Source organism: Callithrix jacchus, chromosome 5, assembly GCF_049354715.1.
Source record: "Callithrix jacchus isolate 240 chromosome 5, calJac240_pri, whole genome shotgun sequence".
In the NCBI taxonomy this organism is placed as follows: Eukaryota; Metazoa; Chordata; class Mammalia; order Primates; family Cebidae; genus Callithrix; species Callithrix jacchus.
In genome coordinates this window covers 65,617,000-65,638,594 of record NC_133506.1, presented here as the reverse complement: position 1 = coordinate 65,638,594, position 21,595 = coordinate 65,617,000, and the positions used below count along the sequence as shown (strand labels likewise).

At 40.6% G+C, this 21,595-nt stretch overlaps 1 protein-coding gene across 22 annotated transcripts in view; it reads left to right on the top strand.

Moving 5' to 3' along the window:
* The window catches only part of PAFAH1B1 (platelet activating factor acetylhydrolase 1b regulatory subunit 1), a 95,718-nt gene that overhangs the window by 24,757 nt on the left and 49,366 nt on the right, over nt 1-21,595 (top strand). For 4 of the 22 annotated variants that reach the window (XM_008996347.6, XM_078372434.1, XM_078372440.1 and 1 more), the window contains one exon: nt 7,769-7,836. The exons of 10 other annotated variants lie outside the window; for them this stretch is intronic. The gene's annotated coding sequence lies outside the window, so the exon portion shown is untranslated. Of the gene's footprint in view, nt 1-7,768; nt 7,837-11,509; nt 11,625-21,595 lie in introns of all 22 variants that reach the window. 8 more of the 22 variants (XM_078372444.1, XM_078372435.1, XM_078372446.1 and 5 more) reach the window with 4 other exon arrangements.

Sequence of the window (21,595 nt, the reverse complement as noted above, 5' to 3'; positions counted from 1 at the left end):
TGTGTGTGTGTGTGTGTGTGTGTGTGTGTGTAGATATGATCTTGCTCTGTTGCCCAGGCTAGAGTGCAGTGATGTGATCATAGCTCACTGCTGCAGCCTCAACCTCCCAGGCTCAATCTACCCTCCTACCTTAGCCTCCTGAGTAGCTTGGACTGCATGTGTGTGCCACCATGCCTGGCTAATTTTTAAATTTTTTGGTAGAAACAAGGTCTTGCTCTTGTGCCCAGGCTGATCTCAAACTCCTGAGCTCAAGGGATCTTCCTGCCTCAGCCTCCCAAAGTGCTGGATTAGTGAGCCATGGCACCTAGCCAATATTTATTGTTGCTTTCTTACTACAGTCGCAGAACAGTTGCTACAGAATCTGAATTGCCCACAAAACCTAAAATACTTACTATCTTTGTGGTTTCCTGACCCTTGGTCTAGATAGAAAGCAACAAAGTTAATATAGATGGAAAGAATGTGTCTTTATTATAACATCCCAGGAAGACTGCATAGTTATATAATAAATAAGGCAACTGTGTTTTCTTCTTGAAGGATTTTTAAAGATCACTTTTATAAAAGCTCTGTTGCAGGGATCCATCTTTGGCTCCCCTTCCACCATCTTAGTGGAGGCTTTCTCTGTCTCTGGGATTTCCCCCTCTGCAGTCCCCTTCCACTCAGTGTGGAAGCTGCTTTCCTCTCTGGGATTCCATACTTGGGTCCCCGTCGGCAATCCTCCTGGAAGCTTTCTCTCTCTCATCTTTTTCTCTCTTTCTGTCTGCCTAAATAAATCACTTTCTGCAAACAAACAAAAACAACAACAAAAAGCTCTGTTGCATAGGCTGGAGTGCAGTGGTGCCTTCATAGGCACTGATTTCACTGAAGCCTTGAAATCCTGAGCTCTACTCCCATCTTAGCCCCCTGAGTAGCTAGGACTACAGGCTGTGGCACCATGCATGGCTAAATTTTATAATTTTTTTTTTTAAGAGATGGGTCTTGCTGTGTTGCCCAGGCTGGTGTCAAACTTCTGGACTCAAGCAGTCCTCCCACCTCTGCCTCCCACTGGGCAGAGATTATAGTACACCACCACTGCAGGTCAACATTAATGTAAATTTAAAAGAAAACATTGACCCACAATCTTGAAAATCATACTAAAAAAGAAATGTTTTTCTTTTTTTACATTCCCTCCCACTATTTATAGGCATATGCAGTTGGCCCTTCATATCCATGGGTTTTGTATTGTGGATTCAACCAACTCCATATTGAAACTATTCAGACAAAATGATAGTTGTGTCAGTAGTGAACTTGCAGTTTTCTTGTCATTATTCCCTAAACAATGGAGTATAACAACTATTTACATAGCTTTTATTATTATTTTAGGTATTCTAAATAATCTAGAGATTATTTTAAGTATATGAGAGTATGTGTGTAGGTTATATGCAAATACTATACCATTTTATATAAGGGATTCAGGCATCCTATTAGTATCCAAGGGGGTCCTGGAAGGACTGTACATGTGTATAATACAGAACAACTGATACCAGATAAAAAGCACAGGAAAAGCTATATATGACAAAATCTAAATTAGAATTCAGTTTCTTTAGAACCTTCAGGTGTTCAAAATGGCTTTATTTCGAAGACAAAATGGGAAGGTTTCTCTTTTTTGAGGGGCAGTGAAGTAGTAGTCTTTGAGCATCCATTGACAAATGAACACATCTGGGATGAAGATTATATCTAACGTGTTTGATGGGCCTGGTGTGGCAGTAAGGATGCATCCTAATTAATGTCCTTAAAGAGAAATCCAGGAAGTGATAAGGTAGACAGACTGAGAAAGAAGAAACAAGGAGAGAAAAGTAAAGAGAGTAAAGATCAGCAGTAATGAGAGGGTGCTTACAACCTGCGACTGTCAATATAAAAAACTTAGTGGAAAGAAAGTGATGAAGAAACGAGAATAGAATGAGTTCTCAGTTACCTACTTTATTCAGGTAGCCCTCATTCAGGACATCTATCTTGTATGTTGTAGAATGGAGAGCAGTTTATTATATTTGGTAATCCTTTAAGGTATTGATTTGCTTGGAGGGTACCCAAGGAGTAGAGTTTAAGCAGTATGAAGAGTGAAGAATATTCATTCCAATAGAGTTTAGTGACAGATTAAGCTTATATTAATAAAGAATTCTATATTATAGCAGAAGAATACTGCTGCAGGAGTATGGGAGTATATTAAGGTTCTCGAGAGAAACGAGACCAATAGTGTGTGTGTGTGTGTGTGTGTGTGTGTGTGTGTGTGTGTGTGTCTGTGTCTTTGTAGAGATTGATTGGTTGATTTTAGGGAATAGGCTCATGCTGTTGTGAAGGCTTGCAAGTTCAAAATCTGTAGGGTAAGCTGACAGGCTGGGGACTTAGGGAATAGGTGATGTTGCATCTCAAGTCCAAAGGCAGTCTGTTGGCAGAATTCTATCTTCCTTGGGAAGTCAGTATTTTTTTCTGTTAAGGCCTTCAACTGATAGAATAAGGCTTACCACATTATAAAGATAATTGACTTTACCCTGAATCTACTGACCTACATGTTAATCCTATCTTAAAGAAATATCTTCACAGCAACATCTAAATGAATGCTTGATCAAAGACGCTGGCCAAGTTGTAACGTAAAATTAACGATCACAAGAGTATAATAGAAACCATCTCATGGATTTTATCCAAGATGGCTATTTGCTCACAGCTCGGGATTGTAGCTCCCAGTGAAAGTGCAGAGAATGAGAGGACGCTGCACTTTTAGACGTATTTTCATCAGTCATGGACCAGAAGATTCCAAGTGGAGGAGCCCCACGGGTCGCCAGCGCGACTCTTGTGGCCGGCGCAGCAGTTTTGCCGGTGCCTTGGCGCAGCAGCTCTTCGTGCAGAGTAAACAGGATTGGTTCCCCTACTGACCGATGCTTGGAGCTCCGGGAAGGAAGAGCCGCTTGTTACAGACTCAAGAAGGAAGCCAGACTGGAGATTCCTGGGCAGAAGAGCACCATCAGTCTTATCGCTGCTGTTTTGGCCGGCACAGTGGGTTGCTCGGATTCCAGCACTGGGAATCAATAAATTGGACGTCCACTCAGAAACCTAATTAGAAAGGCGGTAATTGTGAAGACGACAGATGGATAAATTCATAATAAAGGGAAGAAACCAGCCTAAAAATGCCGAGAATACCCAAAATCAGAACCCCTCTCCCGCTACAGGGGATTGCAGTTCCTCATCAGCAAGGGAACAAGCCCTGATGGAAAAGGACTGTGTTCCATTATCTGAAGTAGGCTTCAGAAGGTGGATGATAAGAAACTTCTGGGAGTTAAAAGAACTTGTTCTAACCCAATGTAAAGAAACTAAGAACTTTGAAAAAAGGTTTGACGAAATCCTATTGAGAATAGACAACTTAGAGAGGAATATAAGTGAATTAATGGAACTGAAGAATACAACACGGGAACTCTGAGAAGTATGCACAGGTTTAAACACTCGAATTGTTCAAGCAGAAGAAAGGATATCAGAGGTCGAAGACCAACTTAATGAGATAAAACGAGAAGACAAGAATAGAGAAAAAAGGATAAAAGGGAATGAGCAAAGTCTCCAAGAAATATGGGACTATGTGAAAAAACCTAATCAGATAGGTGTACCTGAATGCGACAGAGAGAATGAATCCAAGCTGGAAAATACTCTTCAGGATATTATCCAGGAAAATTTTCCCAATCTAGCAAAGCAGGACACTATTCAACCCCAGGTAATACAGAGAAAACCACAAAGATATTCCTCAAGAATAGCAACCCCAAGGCACATAATCGTTAGATTCACCAGGGTTGAAACGAAGGAGAAAATACTAAGGGCAGCCAGAGAGAAAGGTCAGGTTACCCACAAAGGGAAGCCTATCAGACTTACAGCAGATCTCTCAGCGGAAACCCTACAAGCCAGAATAGAGTGGGGGCCAATATTCAACATCCTTAAAGAACAGAACTTTCAGCCCAGAATTTCATATCCTGCCAAACTAAGCTTCACAATTCAAGGAAAAATAAAATTTTTTATGAACAAGCAAGTACTCAGAGATTTTACCACCACCAGGCCTGCTTTATAAGAACTGCTGAAAGAAGCATTACACACAGAAAGGAACAACCAGTATTAGCCTTTCTAAAAATATACCAAAAAGTAAAGAACATCAACATAAAGAAGAATTTACATCAACGAATGGATAAAATAGCCACTTAACATCAAATGGCAGTAACCCTAAATTTAAATTGACTAAATCCCCCAATCAAAAGATACAGCCAAAACCTAACGGTATACTACATCCAGACCCATTTTATATCCAAAGATACACAAAGACTCAAAGGGTTGGAGAAAGATTTACCAACCAAATGGAAAGCAAAAATAAATAAATAAACAAAAAACAGGAGTTGCAATTCTCGCATTTGATAAAATAGATTTCAGAGCAACAAAGATACAGTGGTAAAAGGATCAATGCAACAATAAGAGCTAACGGTCCTAAAACCCAGATACATAAGACCCACAAAGAGATTTAGACTCAATGAGACAGAAAATTAATAAGGATATTCAGGACTTGAACTCAGATCTGGAACAAGTAAACTTAATAAATATTTATAGAGCTCTCCACTTTAAATACACAAAATATACATTCTCCACTTTAAATACACAAAATATTTATTGGCCATTATTAATATCCATTTTTAGAATAAAGCAATATTCCTGTTCTCTCTCCCTCTTTTTCTTCCTCTTCCTCTCCTTCTCTCCTTTTTTTTTCTTTCAAAAAAAAAAAAAAAACACAAAAACGAAACCATCTCATAATGTACATTTGGGACTTCTAGTGAAAGGCAAGGGCAAAACCAAAATGATTGCTCTTACTAAGAAAAAAAATGGACATCCAGATGTGCCTTATATTGTGTTACTTAAATCTAAGTCTGATTGATATCAGAGCCCTAAAACTGTATATTTTTATTTCTTAAGATTTAAAGCTGTGGGTCATCTGTTTGCAGCACTTGCCTTTAATGCTGGAGTTAGTAGATTTGAGATTGGTAGGAATGCTTCTAGTGAAAAAAGTGGTAGCTTAATCTTTGGCTCAAGACTAATTACAAAATAGAAAATATTTTCATATGTAAATTTTGGATGGGTAACAAATCTTGCAAAATGAATGAAATATAGTGGTTAGCTGTAACTAATAGAAAAATGAGGAGATGGTGAAGCCGTTAAAAGAAGTTTACAACTGTTTCAGTGAAGTGTGCCTGAGCCCAGTCCATCCCCCAGTGATTTCACCATACCGATAAACCAACTTGATCACTTTTTTGTTTTTATTACCTGCTGACAGCAGATCTTAGTGAATCATAGATGGGCCTTCAAAGTGAAGCAGAACAAGAAGTAGACATGTTAAAATCTCAATGTTTGAGGTCAGGCATGGTGGCTCATGCCTGTAATCCCAGCACTTTGGGAGGCTGACAACAGGCAGATCACTTGAGGTGAGGAATTTGAGACCAGCCCAGATAACATGGTGAAACCCTCTGTCTCTACTGAAAATGCAACAGTTAGCTGGGTGTGGTGGTGGACACCAGTAATCCCAGCTACTCAGGAGGCTGAGGCAGGAGAATCGCTTGAACCTTTGAGGTGGAGGTTGCATTGAGTGGAGATGGCGCCACTGTATTCCAGCCTGGGCGACAGAGCAAGCAAGACTCAGTTCCCCTGGAAAAAAAGTCTCAGTATTGGATTAAAAACTTTCATTTATCATTTGTAATAGTATGAATGGGAAAAATCTGACTTCTTTCATATCTTCAGTTATTCACACAGCACAAGATACTTCATGTTCTATGAAGTTAATATTTTGATAAATTTTTTCACTTTTTTATCAGAAAACAATTTCAAAACTCTAAAACTTACCTCTCTGGTTAAGAAAGTGAGGAAATACAAAGACTGATCTAAGGAAATGAAGTTACTCTCAGGAGTACTTTGTCCTGTGTAATCTGATGGATTTAGCTATAGACTGGAGTCTTTTTCAGATAAGTGATGCAATGATTTTATAGGAAAATATACTTTTTTGAAAGAAATTATTTGACTGCAGTACAGTATAGCATTAATGATGGAGATTTATTAATTTAAAAAAAATTTTTTTTCAGATGGAGTTTTGTTCTTGTTGCCCAGGCTGGAGTGTAATGATGCGATCTGGCTCACTGCAACCTCCACCTCCCAGGTTCAAGTGATTCTCCTGCCTAAGCTCCCTGAGTATCTGAAATTACAGGCATGTGCTACCACGCCCAGCTAATTTTTTATTTTTAGTAGAAATGGAGTTTCTCCAAGTTGGTCAGGCTGATCTCAAACTCCTGACCTCAGGTGATCTGCCTGCCTTGGCTTCCCCAAGTGCTGGAATTACAGGTGTGAACCACCACACCTGGCTGATTTTTTTTTTTTTTTTTTTGAGACAGTCTCTCACTCTGTCACCCAGGCTGGAGTTCAATGGTGAGATCTTGGTTCACTGCAACCTCCATCTCCTAGGTTCAAGTGATTCTCGTCTCAGCCTCCCAAATAGCTGGGATTACAGGTGCACACCTCCACGCCCAGCTAATTTTTTCTTTTTCTCATCTATGTGAACACCTAGAGTTTTGTTTTGTTCTGGGTTTTTTTTTTTTTTTTGTATTTCAGTAGAGATGAGGTTTCACTGTGTTGCCTAGGCTGGTCTTGAACTCCTGAGTTCAGGCAGTCCACTCATCTTGGCCTCCCAAAGTGCTAGGATTATATCCAGCCAATGATGGAGCTTTAAAAATTGTTCTTAGGCTGGGTGCAGTGGCTCACACCTGTAATCCCAGCGCTTTGGGCAGCCAAGGTGAATGGATCGCTTGTACTCAGAAGTTCAAGACAATCCTGGGCAACATAGCAAGACCCCACTTCTAAAAAATACAAAAATCAGCCATGTATGGTAGTGTGCACTTGTAGTCCCAGCTACTTGGGAGGCAGAGATGGGAGGATCCCTAGAGTCTAGGAGATCAGGGCTTCAGTGAGCTATGATCACACCACTGCACTCCAGCCTAGGCAACAGAGCCAGACTCTGTCTCAAAAAAAATTTTTTTTTACCTAGAATTATAGTCAAAGTCAAAAATTGAAAATTTAGAGAAATTTTAAACTGGTATCACTGCTGATGCCATAACAAGGAGCATCATCTAATGAGATGATGAAGAATTTGCAGGCACACTCAGAATACCCAGGACTAATTGTTGAAATGATGAGAGTTGTTCCTCCTTCTACCCATACTTTAAGAGCTGTGTAAATAAAAACTTGTGTTTGTACTATTGGATCAGTTATACAGAAATCAGAATGATTTGGGCGGTGCAAACAAATTGAGGAAGGAGTGGGGAGAAGGCAGTATAAGTGAAAAGGTATTTCTTTTTCAGAGGGCCAGACCATGTTTTGAGAGATGATTGTTTCAGTTTTTGTTTCTCAAAACATGCAAAACAGATCACGTCATGGCTCACGCCTCTAATCCCAGCACTTTGGGAGTCCTCAGTAAGTGGATCATTTGAGATCAGTAGTTCAAGACCAGCCTGGCCAACATGGTGAAACCCTGTCTCTACTAAAAATACAAAAATTAGCTCGGCGTGGTCGCAGGCGCCTGTAATCTCAGCTACTCGGGAGGCTGAGGCAGGAGAATTGCTTGAACCCAGGTGGCAGAGGTTGCAGTGAGCTGAGATACACCACTGCACTGTAGGCTGGGCAAGGGAGTGAGACTCTGTCTCATTCAAAAAAATTTTTTTTTTTTTTTTTGCAGAGCAGCAGTCATGTGACACTCCCACAGGAGATATTCTTCATGATGGTAAATGAAAACAGTGTCAAAAAGTAAGCCGGTTTCAGGGACTTCTATAAGAAATCATGTCCCAAGTTCATTGTTGTATTTTTTTTAGCTGGGGTTTTTTTGTTTGCTTGTTTTGTTTTTTTGTTATTTTATTTTTCTTTCTTTATTTTTGATACAGGATCTCACTCTGTCTCCCAGGCTTGAGTGCATTAGCATAATCACCGTGGCTCATTGTAGCATCCAATTCATGGGCTCAGGTGATTCTCCTACCTCAGCCTCTGGGTAGCTGGGACTACAAGCATTTGCCACCAAGCCTGGCTAGTTAAAACAATTTTTTTTTGATAGAGACTGGGTTTCACTGTGTTGCCCAGGCTAGAGTGTAGTGGTACATCTTGGCTCACTGCAACTTCTGTCTCTTAGGCACAAGTAGTCTGCCCACCTCATCCTCCCAAAATGCTGGGATTACAGGTGTGAGACACTGTGTCCGGCCCTTACCTGTATATATTTTTTTTTTTCCTCATAAGATGCTCCTGAATTACTGGGGTGTTGAATTAAAGTTTAAAACTTATGGTAATAGGTAACATATGGTACTCCTTAGTTTATAGAATTTGTTTGCATTAATATCCTGCCTATTCCTCACCGACTCCTATAAAGTGAATTTCACATTTAAGTCTATTTTACAGTTGAGGAGACTCAGTTTTAATGAGGAAACTGGGGTTTAAGGAGATTTTGTGAACACAGCTTTTTTTTTTCTTTAATAGCAGTCTTTCTCTGTCACCCTTGCTGGAGTGGCATAATCATTGTGACTCATTGTAGCCTTCAACTCATGGGCTCAGGTGATCCTCCTACCTCAGCCTCTGGGTAGCTGGGACTAAAACTATGTGTTACCACATCTGGCGTTTCACTAGCCAGGACTACAAGCACTGGGACTATAGTTATCATAGCTCACTGTAACCTCAAATTCCTGGGCCCAGGTATTCTCCTACCTCAGTCTTCTGTGTAGCTAGGACTACAGGCATGCACCACCATGCTTGGCTAATTATTTTTATTTTTATTTATTTATTTTTGGGACAGAGTCTTGCTCTGTTCCCCAGGCGCCCAGGCTGGAGTGTAGTGGCACGATCTCAGCTCGCTGCAACCTCTGCCTCCCAGGTTCAAGTGATTCCCCTACCTCAGCCTCCAGAGTAGCTGGGATTATAGGCACATGCCACCAGGCCCAGCTAATTTTTTGTGTTTTTAGTAGAAACGGGGTTTCACTGTGTTAGCCAGGATGATCTTGATCTCCTTACCTCGTGATCCACCCACCTCAGCCTCCCAAAGTGCTGCAATTACAGGCGTGAGCCACCGTGCCCAGCCTATTATTTTTTTGAGAGATGTAGTCTTGTTAGGTTGCCCAGGCTGGTTTTGAACTCCTGGACTTAAGCAATTCTCTTGTCCTAGCCTCTTTGTAATATGCCCCACAAATATGCCCCATCCCCATATTTTCATAAATACTACTTGATAAATTCCACCTGATTTTTAGTATAGTCAGAAGCAAGTGAGTAATCTATTTTGATTAAATTTTGTTCCTTGTAGCTTAGAACTTGAGGTGAGATTCCCCAAGCATTTGCTGAGTTGATTGTCTAAGCCTGAAGTAAGGTAATGTACCTTGCTTTATGCTGTATTCAGAACATTCTTGGAACTATAACATTCACCTTAGAATGGAAATGTACAGATTGTTTATAAACATCAGATTCCTGTCTAATTCTCTTTACTTTTTATGACTTTGTTGTAACTAACTTACCTCAGTATCCTCTTATAATATTTTGGTTTGATTCTGTTTAGATTATCTAAAAAATAGGTTATTATGTAGGAACATGAAGACTTAAAAAGTGAATAAACAAGTTTTATCTCTTTTCTGTTGGATGCTGGTTGTCTGTGCTCTTTAGTTTTTGTCTGGTTTTAAAAAAAACATGTAGGGCTGGGCGCAGTGGCTCATACCTGTAATCCCAGCACTTTCGGAGGCTGAGGCAGGCAGATCATGAGGTCAGGAGTTTGAGACCAGTTTGGCCAACACTGTCTCTACTAAAAATACAGAAAATTAGCCAGATGTGGTGGTGCACGCCTGTAATCCCAGCTACTCAGGAGGCTGAGGCAGGAGAGTCGCATGAACCCTAGAAGTGGAGGTTGCAGTGAGTTGAGATCTCACCATTGCATTCCAGCCTGGGTGACAGTGGGAGACTCTGTCTCAAAAAAAAAAAAAAGAAAAGAAAAGAAAGAAATGTAGAACCAGCATAACTAAGAAAGTGGCTTTTACTTTTCTAACTGAAATTCAGATTTTAATTCATTAAATTATAGGCAAAACTTTTTTTTTTTCTTTTTTTTTTTTTTTTTTTTGACAGAGTCTTGTTCTGTCACCAGACTGGAATGCAGTGCCGTGATCTCGTCTCACTGCAACCTCCGCCTCCCGGGTTCAAGAGATTCTTCAGCCTCAGCCTCCTGAGTAGCTGGGACTACCGGCACGCACCACCATGCCCAGCTAATTGCTGTATTTTCAGTAGATAGGGTTTCACCCTGTTAGCTGGGATGGTCTCGATCTCCTGACCTCGTGATCTGCCCACCTTAGCCTCCCAAAGTGCTGGGATTACAGGAGTGAGCCACCGTGCCCTGCCTGCAAAACATTTTTCATTCTTACCAGCTTTTTTCTTTAATAGATTGTGTACAGAACACTAGATTTAATAGATTTGTTACAGAAAACAAAAAGTCTGTTTGTGATATGATTAGTCATACGGATTAATAAAATATCTCCTGTCCCATAAGGGAATTTGAAAAAAAAAGCCATTATTTTGGAACTACTGTATTGTTTTGCTTTTTCCAAGGGTACATGTGCAGGTTTGTTATATAGGTAAATTTATGTCATGGGGGTTTGTTGTACAGATTATTTCATCACCTAGGTGTTAAGCCTAGTACCCATTAGTTGTTTTTCCTGGTTCTCTCCTTCTTCCCACCCTTCACCCTCTGAGACACTTCATTGTGTGTTGTTCCCCTCTCTGTGTCCACATGTTCTCATCTTTTTTTTTTTTTTTGAGATGGAGTCTTTCTTTGTCGCCCATGCTGGAGTACAGTGGCATGATCTTGGCTCATTGCACCATCTGTCTCCTGGGTTCCAGTGATTCTTCTGCCTCAGCCTCCTGAGCAGCTGGGATTACAGGCACACACGATTATGCCTGGCTAATTTTTGTATTTTTAGTAAAAACGGGGTTTTGCCATGTTGGCCAGGCTGGTCTCCAACTCCTGATCTCAGTTGATCCACCTGCCTCAGCCTCTCAAAGTGCTGGGATTACAGGTGTGAGCCACCTTACCCAGCCTGTTCTCATCATTTAGCTCCCACTTATAAGTGAGAACATGCAATATTTGGCTTTTGGATTCTGTGTTAGTTTGCTGAGGATAATCACCTCTGGTTCCATCCATGTGGAACTACTATTCTAAAAATCTGGTGACTTACAGGGTGTCATGAAACATAGTTTATTGGGAAACATTGTTTAACAGATTCTTGAAAGCAACTGGTCTGAGAAGATACTCAGTTCTTGATTGAGAATAGCTTCTGCCTTGTTTGACTGCTGCAACTGGAAAATATTTGGATTAAGATTAGGAACTATAATAAGTGCTATTCAAGCATGATAGATAACGTACTGACATTTTTTTCTTTTCTTTCTTTTTTTTTTTTTTTGGAGACAGGGTCTCCCTCTGTTGTCCAGGCTGGAGTGCAGTGGTATGATATCAGCTCACTGCAGCCTCTGCATCCTGGGCTGCAATCCTCCCACCTCAGCCTTCTGAGTAGCTGCGACTACAGGTGTGCACCACTGTGTCCAGCTAACTATTTTCCTTTTAGTAGAGATGGGGTATATTAGTTTGTTTTCACGTTGCTGATAAAGACGTACACAAAACTGGGAACAAAAAGAGGTTTGATTGGACTTAGAGTTCCACATGGCCGGGAAGGCCTCAGAATCATGGCGGGAGGCGAAAGGCACCTATTACATGGTGGTGGCAAGAGAAAAATGAGGAAGAAGCAAAACTGGAAACCCGATAAACCCATCAGGATCTCATGAGACTTATTCACTATCACAAGGAGAATAGCACAGGAAAGACCAGCTCCATGATTCAGTTACCTCCCCCTGGGTCTCTTCCACAACATGTGAGAATTCTGGGAGACACAATTCAAGTTGAGATTTCTGTGGGCAACAGCCGAACCATATCATTCTGCCCCTGGCCCCTCCACATCTCAGGTCCTCACATTTCAAAACCAATTGTGCCTTCCCAACAGTCCCCCAAAACATTAACTCATTTCAACATTAACCCAGAAGTCTACAGTCTCATTTGAGACAAGGCAAGTCCCTTCTGCCTTTGAGCCTGTAAAATCAAAAGCAAGCTAGTTACTTCCTAGATACAATGGGTATACAGATACTGGGTAAATACAGCCGTTCCAAATGGGAGAAATTGACCAAAACAAAGAGGTTACAGCAGGGTCCATGCAAGTCCAAAATCCAGCGGGGCAGTCAAATTTTAAAGCTCCAAAATGATCTCTTGTGATTCCAGGTCTCACATCCAGGTTACACTGATACAAGAGGTGGGTTCCCATGGTCTTGGGCAGTTCTGCCTCTGTGACTTTGCAGGATACAGCCTTCCTCCTGGCTGCTTTCATGAGCTGGCCTTGAGTGTCTATAGCTTTTCCAGTTGCACAGTGTAAGCTTTCAGTGGATCTACCATTCTAGGGTCTGGAAGACAGTGGCCCTCTTCTCACAGCTCCACTGGGACTCACAGTAGGGACTCTGTGTTGGGGCTCTGACCCACATTCCCCTCCTGCACTGCCCTAGCAGAGGTTCTCCATGAGGGCTCCAACCCTGCAGCAAACTTTTGCTTGGGCATCCAGGGTGTTTCCACATACTCTGAAATTTAGGCGGAGGTTTCCAAACCTCCATTCTTGACTTATGTGCACCTGCGTGCTCAACACCACATGGAAGCTTCCAAGCCTTGGGCTTTTTTCTCCTGGGCCTCCAGGCCTGTGATGGGAGGGGCTGCTGGGAAGGTCTCTGACATGGCCCAGAGGCATTGTCCCCATGGTCTTGAGGATTAACATTAGGCTCCTTGGCTACTTACACAAATTTCTGCAGCCAGCTTGAATTTCTTCCCAGAAGAAGAGTTTTTCTTTTCTGTTGCATAGTCAGGCTACAAATTTTCCAAACTTTCATGCTCTGCTTCCCTTTTTTTTTTTTTTTTTTTTTTTTTTTTTTTGAGACAGAGTCTTGCTTTGTTGCCCAGGCTGGATTGCAGTGGTGCAGTCTTGGGTCACTGCAACCTTTGCCTGCCAGGTTGAAGTGATTCTCCTGCCCCAGCCTCTGAGTAGCTTGGATGGGATCTCAGCCACAGTAGCTGGGATTAGCTACCAGGTCTGGCTAATTTGTGTGTTTTTAGTAGAGATGGGGTTTCACCATGTTGGCCAGGCTGGTGTCAAAACTTCTGACTTCAAGCTGTCTGCCCACCTTGGCCTCCCAGAGTGATGTGATTACAGTTGTGAGCCACTGCGCCTGGCCGCTCTGCTTCCCTTTTAAAACAGCCAAGTCACCTTTTGAATGCTTTACTGCTTAGAAATTTCTTTCGCCAGATACCCTAAATCATCTTTCTCAGGTTCAAAGTTCCACAAATATCTAGGGCAGGGACAAAATGCTGCCAGTCTCTTTGCTAAAACTTAACAAGTGTCACCATTGCTACAGTTCCCAATAAGTTCCTCATTTCCATCTGAGACCACCTCAGCCTGGACCTCATTGTTCATATCACTATCAGCATTTTTGTAAAAGCCATTCAACAAGTCTCTAGGAGGTTCCGGAGGTTCTAAACTTTCTCACATTTTCTTGTCTTTTGAGCCCTCCAAACTGTTCCAAACTCTGCCTGTTACCCAGTTCCAAAGTCACTTCCACATTTCCAGGGATCTTTTCAGCAACGCCCCACTCTACTGGTACCAATTTACTATATTAGTTTGTTTTCACGCTGCTGATAAAGACATACCCCAAACTGGCTACAAGAAAAGGTTTAATTGGACTTACAGTTGTTTGTGGCTGGGGAGGCCTCAGAATCATGGCAGGAGGCAAAAGGCACTTCTTACATGGTGGGGACAAGAGAAAAATGAGAAAAGTATAAACAGAAACCTCTGATAAACCTGTCAGATCTTGTGAGACTTACTATCACGAGAATAGCACAGGAAAGACCAGCCCCCATGATTTGATTACTTCCCCCTGGGTCCCTCCTGCAACACGTGGGAATTCAGGGAGATAAAATTCAAATTAATATTTTGGTGTAGACACTGCTAAGCCATATCACGGGGTTTCTCCATGTTGCCCAGCTGGTCTTGAACTTCTGGACTTAAATGATCTGCTTGCCTCAGCCTCTCAAAATGTTGGGATTACAGGCTTGAGCCACCGCACCTGGCCTCTGCTGACCTTTTAAATAAAGCTTTTGCAAGTGACAATTTGATGTTAGGAACCGTTTGTAATTGATGAATTACTGGATAAGTCTTTATTTCTTCCTTCTACATCTAATAATAAATCCGCTGATTTCCATTTTCATGTTAATGCCTTTATTGTTAACATATAATTAGTTACGTCTTCCCTCACACACATCCTTTATTTTCTGTATTTTCCCTATTTCATCAACTTGTAGTTGTCAGGGACCAAGGTAAAAAATAGGTTTTTTTGTTGTTTGTTTTTTGAGACAGAGTCTCTCTCTGTTGCCCAGGCTGGAGTGCAGTGGCACTATCTCAGCTTACTGCAACCTCTGCCTCCCAGGTTCAAGAGATTCTCCTGCGTCAGCCTCTTGAGTAGCTGCGATTACAGCTATGCGCCACCATGCTCAGCTAATTTTTTTTGTATTTTTAGTAGAGACAGGGTTTCACCATGTTGGCCAGGCTGGTCTCAAACACCAGACCTCAGATGATCTGCCTGCCTTGGCCTCCCAAAGTGCTGGGATTACAGGCGTGAGCCACTGTGCCCACCCAAAAAATAGATTATTAATGATTATTTTGTAAAGGTTGTTTTGATAAGTGTGAAACTTGTTTTGTTTAACACATTTGGAAACATAAAATGGGAATATGGGAATAATTTAATAAATAATCACCATCTTGTTTTATAAATTACTTTTTAATGCTCTGTTGTTTTCTTTTTTACTCTTTCTCATTTTGTGGTGGGGTACTTACCTTAGCAATAAACATATGTCTTAGGTGCTGCATTGGATAATGGGATAAATGGATATAATATTAGAGTAGAGAATGCTTAAGAATTCTGCATTTCAAAAAGCATACTAAAGCCTCTGTTTCTAGTGCTTAAGCAGCAGTGATCTGATCTCTAAGAAAGTCTGGATATTGACATGCAAATGAATAAATCAGGATTTAGAGACCTCTATTTTCTTGACCCCTCTACACTCTAATTCAGCTCTCTTCATCATGCATCCATTGCACATACCTTGCAAAGCCTCAGTCCAACTCTAGAAACTTAAATGTGTGCCATTTCAATGTCTGCATTCAGACTGTCCATACTTAGTAAAGAAAAATCATGTCTTTGGAGATTGACACTGCTAAAAATACATGGTCTCCAATCTAAAAAATGTTTTTTCTCTACTTACTGTTCAGTTTCTTTTCTCTTACTCTTCATTGTAACTGTATCAAGCCTCTTAATGACTCTTCCTTATTCCTGCTCCTCAATAAATGACCTTGCTGTCTGTTTTCCAGAAACATAAAAACATATTGACATCTTTTTCTCCTTTCTTTCCAGCACCATGTGAGTGACCCATCTTTATGTGTAAGACTTCTGCATCTGGATCCTATTCTTTGTCCTTACTCTTCCTTTAGGTCTTTCTTCTGTTGAGTCCTTCTGATTTTTTTTGTTTGTTTGTTTCTTTGGTTTCTTTTTTCTTTTTTGAGATGGAGTCTCTCTTTTGCCCAGGCTATAGTGTTCACTGCAACCTCCACCTCCCAGATTCAGGCGATTCTCCTGTCTTAGCCTCCCGAATAGCTGGGACTATAGGTGGGTACCACCATGCCCAACTAATTTTTGTATTTTTAATAGAGATGGGATTTTACCATGTTGGCCAGGCTGGTCTCGAACTCCTGACCTCATGATCTGCCTGCCTTGGCCTCCCAAAGTGCTGGGATTATAGGTTTGAGCCACTGCGCCTAGCCTGTTTTATTTTTTCATAAGTTATTGGGGAACAGGTGATCATTGGTTGCATGAGTAAGTTCTTTAGTGGTGATTTGTGATATTTTGGTGCACCCATCATCTTAGCAGTATACACTGCATTATATTTGTAGTCTTCTATCCGTTGCCCCCCCTTGCACTCTTCCCCTCAAGTCTCCAAAGTCCACTGTATCATTTTCACACCTTTGCATCCTCATAGTTTAGCTCCTACATATCTGTAAGAACATACGATACTTGGTTTTCCATTCTTGAGTTACTTAGAGTAATAGTCTCCATTCTCATCCAGGTTACTGCAAATGCTGGTAATTCATTTCTTTTTATGGCTGCGTAGTATTCCACTATAGACAGATAGGGTTTGGTGTGTACACACGCACACACAGTTTATCCACTCATTGATTGATGGGCATTTGGGTTGGATCCACGATTTTGCAGTTGTGAATTGTGCTGCTTTAACGTGTGTGCAAGTATCTTTTTCGAATAATGACTTACTTTCCTCTGGGTAGATATCCAGTAGTGGAATTGCTGAATGGTAGTTCTACTTTTAGTTCCTTAAGGAATGTTCACACTATTTTCCATAGCGGCTGTACTAGTTTACATTCCCACTAACAGTGTAGACATGTTCTGTGTTCACTACATCCACACCAACATCTACTGTTTTTTAATTTTTTTGATTATGGCCATTCTTGCAGAAGTAAGTTGGTATCGCATTGTAATTTTGATTTGCATTTCCCTGATCATTAGTGATGTTGAACAGTTTCTCTTTTTTCTTTTCTTTTTTTTTTTTTTTGAGACAGTCTCCCACTGTTGCCCGGGCTGGACTGCAATGGCGTGATCTTGGCTCACTGCAATCTCTACCTTCTGGGTTTAAGCGATTGTCGTGCCTCGACCTCCCGAGTAGCTGGGATTACAAGTACTCACCACCACACCCAGCTAATTTTTTGTATTTTTAGTAGAGATGGGATTTCACTATGTTGGTTAGGCTGGTCTCAAACTCCTGACCTCGTGATCCACCCACCTCTGCCTCCCCAAGTGCTGGGATTACAGGTGTGAGCCACCGCACCTGGCCACATTTTTTCGTATGTTTGTTGACCATTTGTATGTCTTCTTTTGAGAATTGTCCTTAGCCAATGTTTTGATGCGATTGTTTTTCCTTACCGATTTGAGTTCATTGTAGATTCTGGATATTAGTCCTTTGTCAGATGCGTAGATTGTGAAGGTTTTCTCCCACTCTGTGAGTTGTCTGTTTACTCTGATGCCTGTTCCTTTTGCCATGCAAAAGCTGTTTAATTAGGTCCCAGCGATTTGTCTTTATTTTTATTGCATCTGCTTTTGGGTTCTTGGTCATGAAATCCTTGTCTAAGCCAACGTCTAGAAGGGTTTTTCCAATGTTATCTTCTGGAATTTTTATAGTTTGAGATCTTACGTTTAAGTCCTTAATCCATCTTGAGTTGATTTTTATATGAGGTGATGGATGAGGATCCCATTTCATTCTCTTATATGTGGCTAGCCAGTTACCCCAGCACCATTTGTTGAAAAGGGTGTCCTTTCCCTACTGTATGTTTTTGTTTGCTTTGTTGAAGATTAGTTGCCCGTAAGTATTTGGGTTTATGTCTGGGTTCTCTATTCTGATCCATTGGTCTATGTGCCTATTTTTAATGCCAGTACTGTGCTGTTTTGGTGATTATGGCCTTATAGTATAGTTTGAAATCAGGTAGTGTGATGCCTCCAGATTTGTTCTTTTTGCTTAATCTTGCTTTGGCTGTGCAGGCTCTTTTTTGGTCCCATATAAATTTTAGAATTGTTTTTTCTAATTCTGTGAAGAATGGTGGTGGTATTTGTTGGGGATTGCGTTGGACTTGTAGATTGCTTTTGGCAGTATATTCATTTTCACAACATTGATTCTATCCATCCATGAGCATGGGATATGTTTCCATTTGTTTGTGTCATCTGTTTTCAGCAGTGTTTTGTAGTTTTCCTTGTAGAGGTCTTTCAACTCCTTGGTTAGGTACATTCCTAAGTTTATGGGTTTTTTTTTTTGTTTTTTGAGTTTTTTTTGGTAGCTGTTGTAAAAGGGGTTGAGTTATTGATTTGATTCTTCACTTAGTTGCTCTTGGTGTATAGAAGAGCTACTGATTTATGTAAATTAATCTTGTATTGAAAAACTTTGCTGAATTCTTTCATCAGTTCTAGGAGCTTTCTGGAGGAGTCTTTTATTTAATTTATTTTTTAATTGAATGCTATCCAATCTGGAGTAGTCTTTAGGGTTTTCAAGGTAAATGAGCAAATCAGCAAATATTGACAGTCTGACTTCCTCTTTACTACTGATTTGGATGCCCTTTTTTTCTTGTTTTGTCTGATTGCTCTGGCTAGGACTTCCAGTACTATGTTGAAGAGGAGTGATGAAAGTGGGCATTCTTGTCTTGTTCCAGTTCTCAGAGGAAATACTTTCAACTTTTCCCCATTCCATATTATGCCGGCTGTGGGTTTGTCATAGATGGCTTTTATTGCATTACGGTATTTCCCTTGTATGCCAATTTTGCAGAGAGTTTTAATCATAAAGGGATGCTGGATTTTGTCAAATGCTTTTTCTGCATCTATTGAGATGATCCTGTGATTTTTGTTTTTAATTCTGTTTATGTGGTGTATCACATTTATCGACTCGCATGTGTTAAACCATCCCTGCATCCCTGGTATGAAACCGACTTGATCATGGTGGATTATCTTTTTGATATGTTGTTGGATTTGGTTAGCTAGTATTTTGTTAAGGATTTTAGTCTATGTTCATCAAGGATATTGGTCTGTAGTTTTCTTTTTTGTTTGTATCCTTTCCTGGTCTTGGTAATAGGGTGATGCTAGCTTCATAAAATGAATTAGGGAGAGTTCCTTCTTTATCTATCTTGTGGAATAGTGCAGAAGGATTGGTACCAACTCTTCTGACTCTGAATGTCTGATAGAATTCTGCTGTGACTCCATCTGTCCCTGGGCTTTTTATTGTTGGTAATTTCTTCTTCTTTTTTTTTTTTGAGATGGAGTCTGGCTCTATTGCCCAGGCTGGAGTGCAATGGTGCAATCTTGGCTCACTGCAACCTCTGCTTCTTGGGTTCAAGCAGTTCTCCTGCCTCAGCCTCCCAAGTAGCTGGGACTACAGGCATGTGCCACCACACCCAGCTAATTTTTTGTATTTTAAGGAGAGATGGGGTTTCACCATGTTAACCAGGATGGTCTCATCTCCTGAACTTATGATCCGCCTGCCTCAGCCTCCCAAAGTGCTGGGATTACAGGTGTGAGCCTGTTTGTTGGTAATTTCTTAATTACCACTTCAATCTCACCTCTTGTTATTGGTCTGTTCAGGGTATCTAATTCTTCCTGATTTTTTTCTTTGATCATGAAATCCATGACCAAGGATTGTGAGGAAGTTCGTATTTTTTCCAAGAATTTCCAAGAATTTATCCATCTCCTCTAGGCTTTCTAGTTTATGTGTGTAAAGGTGTTCATAGTAGCCTTGAATGATCTTTTTGTATTTTAATTGTGTCAGTTGTAATATCTCCTATTTCATTTCTTAGTGAAGTTATTTGGATTTTCTCTCTTGTTGGTTAATCTTGCTAATGGTCTGTCAATTTTGTTTATCTTTACAAAGAACCAGCTTTTTGTTGTGTTTATCTTTTGTACTGTGTTTTTTTGTTTGTTTCATTTTCATGTAGTTCTGCTGCTATCTTGGTTGTTTTCTTTATTCTGCTGGGTTTGAGTTTAGTTTGTTCTTGTTTCTCTAGTTCCTCAAGGTATGACTTGAGATTGTTTGTTTGTGTTCTTTCGATGCAGGCGTTTAGGGCTATGAACTTTTAGCACTGCCTTGGCTGTATCCCAGAGGTTGTGTCATTATTGTCATTCAGTTCAAAGAATTTTTAAATTTCCATCTTGATTTTGTTTTTGACCCAGTGCTCATTCAGGAACAGGTTATTTAATTTTCATCTGTTTGCATGGTTTTGAAGGTTCCTTTTAGAGTTAATTTTCAGTTTTACTCCATTGTGGTGTCTGAGAGAGTGCTTGATATAATTTCAATTTTCTTAAATGTATTGAGGCCCGTTTTGTGGCCTGTCTTGGAGAAAGTTCCATGCTCTGTTGAATAGAATGTGTGTATTCTGTGGTTGTTGGATTAAATGTTCTGTAATATCTGGTAAGTCCATTTGTTCCAAGGTGTAGTTTAAATCCATTGTTTCTTTATTGACTTTCTGTCTTGATTACCTGTCTAGTGCTGTCAATGCAGTATTGAAGTCCCCTAGTATTGTGTTGCTATCTAATTTCTTAGATCCATTAGTGTTTGTTTTATAAGTTTGGGAGCTCCAGTGTTAGGTGCATATATGTTTAGGATTGTGGTATTTTCCTGTTGGACAAGACCTTTGACCATTATATAACGTCCCTCTGTCTCTTTTAACCACTGTTGCTTTAAAATTTATTTTGTCTGATATAAGAATAAGTACCCCTGCTTGCTTTTGGTATCCATTTGCATGAAATGCCCTTTTCCACCCCTTTTACTTTATGTTAGTCCTTATGTGTTAGGTGAGTCTCCTGAAGGCCACAGATGGTTGGTGAGTTCTTATCCAGTCTGAGGTTCTGTATCTTTTAAGTGGAGCATTAAGCTGTTTACATTCAGTGTTCTTATTGAAATGTGAGGTACCCTTGCATTCATCATGCTCTTTGTTGCCTGTGTACTTTGGTATTTTTTTGTTTTGTTTTGTTTTATGCTTTGTCTTTTTAACTTGTATTTTTCTTTTATAGGTCCTATGTGATTTATTCTTTAAAGGGGTTCTGTTTTGATGTGTTTTAAGGATTTGTTTCAAGATTTAGAGCTCCTTTTAACAGTTCTTGTAATGGTGGCTTGGTAATTGTGAATTCTTTCAGCATTTGTTTGTCTGAAAACAACTGTAGCTTTCCTTCATATGTGATGCTTCATTTCAGTGGATACAAAATTCTTGGCTGATAATTGTTTTGTTTGAGGAGGCTGAAGATAGGCCCTCAATTCCTTCTAGCTTGTATGGTTTCTGCTGAGAAATCTGCTGTTAATCTGATAGGTTTTCTTTTCTTTTTTTTTTTTTTTGAGACGGAGTTTCACTCTTGTTACCCAGGATGGAGTGCAATGGCGCAATCTTGGCTCACCGCAACCTCTGCCTCCTGGGATCAGGCAATTCTCCTGCCTCAGTCTCCCGAGTAGCTGGGATTGCAGGCACGCGCCACCATGCCCAGCTAAGTTTTTGTATTTTTAGTAGAGACGGGGTTTCACCATGTTGACCAGGATGGTCTCGATCTCTTGACCTCGTGATCCACCCTCCTCGGCCTCCCAAAGTGCTGGGATTACAGGCGTGAGCCACTGCGCCTGGCCTAGGTTTTCTTGTATAGGTTACCTGGTGCTTCTCTCTCACAGCTCTTAAGATTCTTTCCTTCTTAATTTTGGATGACCTGATGACAGTGTGCCTAGGTGAAGATCTTTATGCGGTGACTTTCCGAGGTATTCTTTGTGCTTCTTGTATTTGAATGTCTAGGTCTCCAGCAAGGCCAGGAATGTTTTCCTTAGGTATTCCCCCAT